The sequence below is a fragment of the Leptonychotes weddellii genome, chromosome 5, assembly GCF_054177405.1.
Source record: "Leptonychotes weddellii isolate Sample4059 chromosome 5, ASM5417740v2, whole genome shotgun sequence".
NCBI classification, from domain to species: domain Eukaryota; kingdom Metazoa; phylum Chordata; class Mammalia; order Carnivora; family Phocidae; genus Leptonychotes; species Leptonychotes weddellii.
The window spans coordinates 151,253,049-151,260,571 of record NC_138373.1 but is presented as its reverse complement, the minus strand read 5'-3'; positions in this window follow the sequence as shown (position 1 = coordinate 151,260,571).

Genomic DNA, 7,523 nt, shown 5'->3' with positions numbered 1-7,523 from the left:
GCTACCTAGGGCAGGGCAGCAGAAAAAGACAGGAGGCGCTGCTTGGTGCCCCGTAGCCTCACCACTTTGGCCTCTCAGCTGATTGTTCTGCCAGCTCCCAGGCGCAGACATACCCCATTCCCCAGGATTTATGCAGGAAGGATGTAAAGAACACAAGTCCCACATGGAAAGTGTCCCAGTTCTGATAACTGGGTTTTGGCCTCATTCCCAACACCCCATCCCTACCTCGTGCCCCAGTTCTGGGAACCAGGTCCTTGACTTGTTCCCTGAGACCCAGTCTGCCTGAGTCACTTGCCTGGACCCCCAGAGTGTCGCCTCCCTTGGGCCCTAGAGGCGATGGGGTAGGAGAGAGGGAGGGACACTGTTGTATTTCAACCTGTCCCTGCTCCACAGTCTACCTGGACCCCTCTGACTTGTTTGGCCTCTAGGCTGGACTCTTTAACAGTGTCAGGATCTGCTAACCCCACCCACCCCTGCAGCACCTGCCCTACCCCCGGGAGGTCTTGATCTGGTCCCCAGTCCTCCCTGTCCACACCATCTTAGGGGCACATCTTCTGCCATCCCATCAATACTGTTACTGCTCGTAGTTGGACCGTGTCCAACTTTCACAGACAGCCCCTATGAAAAAGCCAGGGGGCCCGCGGGTCAGGGGGTCACACCTGTAGGACAGGCCTTCCAGAATTTTCCAAAGCTTCCCAAACTTCCCACCTAAGTGAACTCACCCCATGAAGATCAGGGGGTATAGCTAGCTGGAAGCAGCACTTGAAACAAGAAAACCATATCTGAAGTCTACTGAGCTATCCAAAAACTTTGTGTGCTTTCTTCCTTCTCCAAAATGAACCCAGATTTGTTTTAAAATATTGCCTTTGATTACTTACCACGGAGCAAAATTAAGCTGCAGACAATACACTTCGTTTATCCTCTCTCACACTGATTTACTTACAAACACCCTCTCCCTCTGTCCCATCAGCTGGCAATGTCCAACCCTGGTTTAATCCCTACCATCCACCCGCTTCATGTCAGCACCTGCCCAGCTGAACCCTGATGCAGAAGAGCACAGGGCTCTGATGTGTGTTGACTCTCATTTCAAATTCATGGCCAGAGATCTCCAAGGGGCATTTCTGCCTGCCCTACAATCTTAGCACTTGCCTTGTATGAGGGCTTGCTCTCCAAATAGCTAAAAATCAGACCCTCTCCCTCCTCAGACCTCCTAGAGCCTCTCCACCCCCCTTCCCACACCCTCAAGGGTGACCTTACCCCATAGTCCATTGAGGAAACAAAACGATCATCGCCTCACCAAGTTTGTCTACAAACCTGCACATTCTCCAGCTGCCCTCCAGCCACTCAGCGCAAACCGTCCCTGCTCCTACCAGAGGACCTTGTGTACTGGACCCCATCCCCCCCACCTCCCCAAGAACATCTCTCCCGAGTCACCAGCTTCTCCTTGTCAACTTTATCATTCCAACAGGCTTGTGATGATGCCCTTGTATCTCCTCACACCAAATCCCCCCACCCCAAGCCAATACACGCCTCAAGGCCTCACTCTTTCTCTGCTCCTATCACTGCAAGACTTCTTGAAAAAGCAGGTGTGGCAGGGTCCCCAAGACCACCCTCAGGTTTGATGAGTCACTGGAAGGACTCACAGGACTCCAAAAAGTTCTTCTCATGGTCACGGTTTGTTACGGCGAACAGACACAGAGGAAAAAGGCACATAGGGCAGAGTCCAGGAGAGACCAGGAACGAGCTTCCAGGTGTCCCTTCTGGGGTGGGGGGAGTCATGGACAATGCTTCATTCTCCCAGCAGGGATGTGTGACACCTGTGCAGAAAATCATCATCCAGGGAAGCGTACCTGAGCCTTGGTGTCCTGGGCTTGTCACAGGGACAGTCACGTAGGCATGAAGCACCTGTGTGGGCCTTAACTACTCAGTCTCCAGCCCCGACACCCAGAGGTCAAACTGACACAGGGTGACCCAGGGCCTCAGGCAAAAAAAAAAAAGCAGGTGTTTTCCATAAGTCACTTTGTTAACATAAATTCTCTGATATGGCCAAAGGTATACAAAGACACCCTTATCAGGCAGGATATTTGAAGGGCTCAGAAGTTATCTACCAACCACCGGTTAAGGCCCAGTCCTTTCTTTGGAATGGGCAGGGTTTGAGCACCCTAAGCCGGCTGAGTTAACCCTTTACTGCACAAGGGGTCCATAGTCTTTGCCACACCCTCCCTCTCTCATTCACATCTTCTCCAGTTCCCACTCTGCCACAGTGCCCACGGCTTGCCGAGATCACTCTCGTCAAGGCCAAGAGTGACCTCCACATTCATTATGAAACTTCATGGCCAGGCCCCAGTACTCATCTGAGTTGAGCTCCCAGCTGCACTGACACCTAGTTAACCACTCCTTCCTTCTCTTAAGATTTCCTTCTCTTGCCTTTCAAAACACAGCTTCCCCAGTTTTCCTTCCGTTTCAATGGTTTGGCCTGTAGCACAATCAAAGCACTGATGTCTGGGCCTCACCCCTGGCGTCTGAGACAGCAGGGCTGGAGTGTGGCCTGACATTCAGCATTTCTAACAAGTGCTAGGTGATGGCTGTGGCCACTGGTCCCTGGGACCATACTTTGAGAACCACTGCTTGACTTCACTGGCTGCTCCTTCTCAGGCTCCTTCCAATTCCTCCTTATCTCCCCAACCTCTAAATCCGCAGGACCCCAGGCCACAGCCCTGCTTCTCTTTATTCTTTGTATTTAGACACTCTCCCTAGGAAATCTCATCCAGGCTCATGGCTTTAGCTATCATCTGATGATTTTCAAACCATGACTATTTGCCTGATAGGAGTCTCAGTACTAATATATCCAAAACTACTGATCCCCCTCGACTTCTGCCCCACCCTTCCATTTAATAAACAGGCTCATGATCCACCAGTTGTTCAAATCAGAAATGCAAGAATTATCATTGATTTCCCTCTTTCTCTTGCATTATCTGTCTTCTGACTCCACCACTAACGCGGATCTCCAGCCTGCTCACTCTTCTCCACTTCTGCTACTGCTCTGTCCAAACCACCATCGTCTCTGAATTATACTCCTGCAACAGCCTCTCTCAAAATCCATTCTCTATACAATACCCAGAGTGATCGTGTTGCAATCAAAATATGTCTTCCCCTTCACAGAACTCTCCGAAGCGTGCCAATACACTTAGAATGAAATCCATACCCTCACCCTGATTTACAAAGCCCTGTGTGATCTGACCCCCTCCCACCTCTCGGGTCTCATGCATTACCTCTCTCCCTTTCTCCCATTATGCTCTGGGACGCACAGGCCTCCCTCTGTTCCCCCAGCCTGCCAGATCTGGGGAGACTGCATATGTTCCCTCAGCTGGAAGGCACCATCCCCTAGTTCTCAGGGGACATGCTCCTTCCTGTCATTCAGGTCTCAGCTTGTCATGAACAATCGCAGATGTTTTGCTGACCCCTCAGCCTTAAGTCGCTGCCTGGTCACTCTCCACCACTTGCTCAGTCCTCTCCTCCATGACCCCAGAATTGGCAACTGAGCCCTACCAACTCATCCTGGACCCAAGGCTGTCGGGGTCACCTGCTCTATCATCCTCTTTAACCCTTTCCACAGCACATACTCTTTTTGATAATGATCTTGTTTACTTACTTTCAATTGTGGATCACCCAGAGTGTCAGCCCCGTGAGAGAAGGGACTGTATTTGTCTTTCCCACCACAGCGTGTATCCAGCATCTGGCAGAGTAGGGATTACTATGTATTCGCTGAATACTAATAACTGATCTGTATTAAGTGCTTACTATGCACCAGACATTTGCTGCTCTGATCTCTTGACACATACTAGTTTATTTAACCCTGGGAAGGAAGTACTGCTGGAAAATAGGCACAGAAAGATGAAGTGCTTGTCCAAGGTCATCCACCTGGGAAGTGGCAACACTGAGATATTAATCCCTCCTGCCTCCAGAATAATCACTCAATGGCTGCACTATATGATCTGTGATTTTGGATTCTCCTTAGCTCCTCAGGGATATCAAACACTGGTTTGAGAAACAAAGGCTGATGTAGGAGATTTCTGTTGCAGATTAATTCTTCCCCTGTGAAAAGCTAGAAAAACCAAACGCCACATCTGAAACTTCCAGGCATCAGAGAAGCATCAAGAGAGATGAGAGGTAAGTTAACCAGATCCTATGGAGAACAGAAGCTCAGAGAAGTGAGCCTGACTTTGGGGGCTACAGTTTTCCTCTTGAGGCACCTGCCCACTTACAACAAATGCCTAAGTTGAGCAGAGAGCAATAGTTGAGCAGCTGGTTAATAGGTTCAAGAAATTGTATGACAAATAAAGGTAAAGATTCCAGCTAAAAATTGGAATTCAAGATAAGGGGCTCTAGGTAAATGACCCAGACTCTCAGTGAGACCCTAAAAGGTTACACTCTGAGAGAAGGGTAAATTGGAAATATTCCAGTCCTCCAAAGATGGAATCCCAGCTTCCAATCCTCTCATTCACTGATTGAATTAAGGTGTCTGCTCTTTCACCAACGTCTTGCCAAAAGCAAAAGTAAATTCTCTCTGGAGGAAGGATAACATCATCCAAACTCACATTACATTTTTGATACACAAGGTTTGGCATCATCAGACATATCTGGAAACAAAACTGAATGACTAAAAATCAAGAGGGAAAAAAATTTTTTAAAGGCCAATAGACCTACGCATATGATAAAATTGCATGAAACTAAATACACACACACACACTCGAGTACAAGTAAAATGGAAATCTGAATATGATTGCATCAATGTCAGTATCCTGGTTGTGATATTCTCCTATAGTTTTGCAGGATGCTACCATTGGTGGTAAATGGATAAAGGATGCATATGATCTCTCTGTATTACTTCTTACAACAGAATGTGAATCTATAATTATCTCAAAATTAAAAGTCTAATTTTGAAAAGATCTCTTTAGGAAATCCATATGGTGGAGTTGTGAAACATAGACCTGAAAATAATTATGGTTAATATATTTAAGGATTTAGATGACAAATAGAATTTCAACAGAGAACTGTAAACTATGAAAAATAATGAAATGAAGATCCCAGAGCTGAAAAATACATGAACTGAACTCATGAACTCAATAAATAAGTCTAACAGCAGGTTAGACATACCTGAAGAAGGAATTGTGAACTCTATTAATAGAGATCTCAAAAGAAATAAGCCAGAGTAAAAACTGAGGGAAAAGAATAGAAATTACTGGGGTGGGGCGGGGGGGGGGGGGGCGGAAAGCATAAGATTAATAAGGGACATGGTGAAAAAGTCTTACAAGTAAGGAGCCCCAGAAGGGGAGAGAGAAAATAAGGCAGAAAGAGTATTTGAATTAACATCTGAAGATTTGCCCAAAACCGTTGAAAGACATGAAGCCACAGATTTAAGAATCTCAGGGAACACCAAGCATGAAAAATGCAAAGAAACCCACAACAAGGACTTTGATGGTGAAACAGATGTAAAATAAAAGACAAAAAGAAAAATCTTCCAAGGTCCCACAGAAAAGTGATGCATTACCTTCCAAGGCCAGAATAACAACTACCTTCTCAATAGAAGGAATGGAAAAAGGAGGACAATAAAATGATGATAGCTTCAAAGTGTTGAAATAACCACCATTCTAGAATTCCCTATTCATGGAAAACTTCAAAAATAAAGATGGTTTAAAGATGTTTTCAGACAAAGAAAAAAGAGCATATTCATCACCAATGGGTTTTGTTACCAACAGAGCTTCTCTGGAGGACAGACTAAAGGAAATTGTTTAGAAAAAGGGAAAATGGTCCTGAGAGGAAGCATGGAAATTCACAACAGAAAGGCCATGCATGTGGATAAATCTAAGTTAATAACAAGCAAAAAAATAATAATAGTAACAATTATCTCCTGTGAGGTTTAAAATTCATGATAACAACAGAAAAAAGGTGGGAAGAGGTAAATGCAGTTAAAATGTTCTAATTTCCTTGCATTGTCCTGAATGTACTAAAAGTATTCATTTTATATTAGACTTTAATATATCTAGGGTCAACATTTTATTTTCCTGGGGTAACTGCTAAAAGGATTGTAAAAGATTATGTAACTAACAAGTTCAATAGAAGAAAAAATAGAATAATAAAAACAATTCAAAAGAAGGCTTAACAAGGAAAGAAAAAAGGAACACAAAAAGGGTAGAGTAAATAGAAAATGAATAGTGTGTTGATTACTTTAAACCTAAATGTAATCTAAGTGGGTTATTACATTAAATATTAAAAGAGAAATATGCTAATAAAAATATTAATCTTGTCAAACTGGTTATATGACAGGTTGAAATTTAAAAGATAGAAAAATATGTATTAACACAGCTTCATAATATATAAAGTAAAAATTGACAGAGCCAAAAGGTGAATTTGACAAATCCACAATTGTAGTGGGATATTTTAACACACTTCTCTCAATAATTTATAAAGCTGGCAGACAAAAAGTTCAGTATGAGTATAGAAAATTTGTACAAAATGATTAACAAACTTGACCTAACAGAGCAACTACAGAATAGATATTCTTTTCAATTACATGGGGGAAAATTTACCCAAACCGACCACAGGAGGTAGAATAATGGTCCCCCAAATATGTTTATATTCTGATCCCCAGAACCTGTAAATATGTTATATCACATGGCAAGGGGAAATAAGATTGCAGATGGAATTAAGGCTGCTAATCATATGACCAGGAGATAAGGAGATTAACCTGGATTATCTGGATGGACCCAATGTAATCACAAGATTCCTTAGATGTGAAAGGGAGATTGAAGAGCCAGGGTCAGAGGAATACAGAAAGTCTCTAGAAGCTGGAAAAGGGAAAGAAACAGTCTCACCTATAGCCTCAGGAAGAATGCAGCCCTGGGAACACTTTGCTTTTAGCCAGCCTGGTGAGACCCATCATGTCAGACTTCTGACTCCAGAACTATAAGGTAAATTTATGGGGCGTCTGGGTGGCTCAGTCAGTTAAGCGTCCAACTCTTGATCTCAGCTCAGGTCTTGATCTCAGGGTTGTGAGCTCACACCCCGCATTGGGCTCCGCACTGGGCGTGGAGCCTACTTTAAAAAAAAAAGATAATAAATTTATGTTGTTTAAAGTCACTATTTTTCCAATCTTTGTTACTTGCAGCTGATCCAATTGCTAACTGATTCCAGGGTGTCCCCATCAGCCATATTAAACAGCAGGAGCAGGAGCAGAACATGAAAGGGTGCAGCTGGAATATTGGCTGAATCTTGAGGATTGACAGGAGCTAAGTCTGAAGAAGTAGGGTGAGATCCTATCCACTTCATTCATTCATAAAACATTTACTAAGCACCTACTCTCTGCTAGATCCTGTATGTAACACAGAGCTGTAGAGATGACTAGGACAAGGTTCTTGCTCTCCAGGAGCTCACAGGGGAAGACAGAGAATTAAACCATGGAGAAGAGCAATGACAGGAGTAAGCACAAGAGGAGATGGGAGCACAGAGGTCTCTTTTGGTTG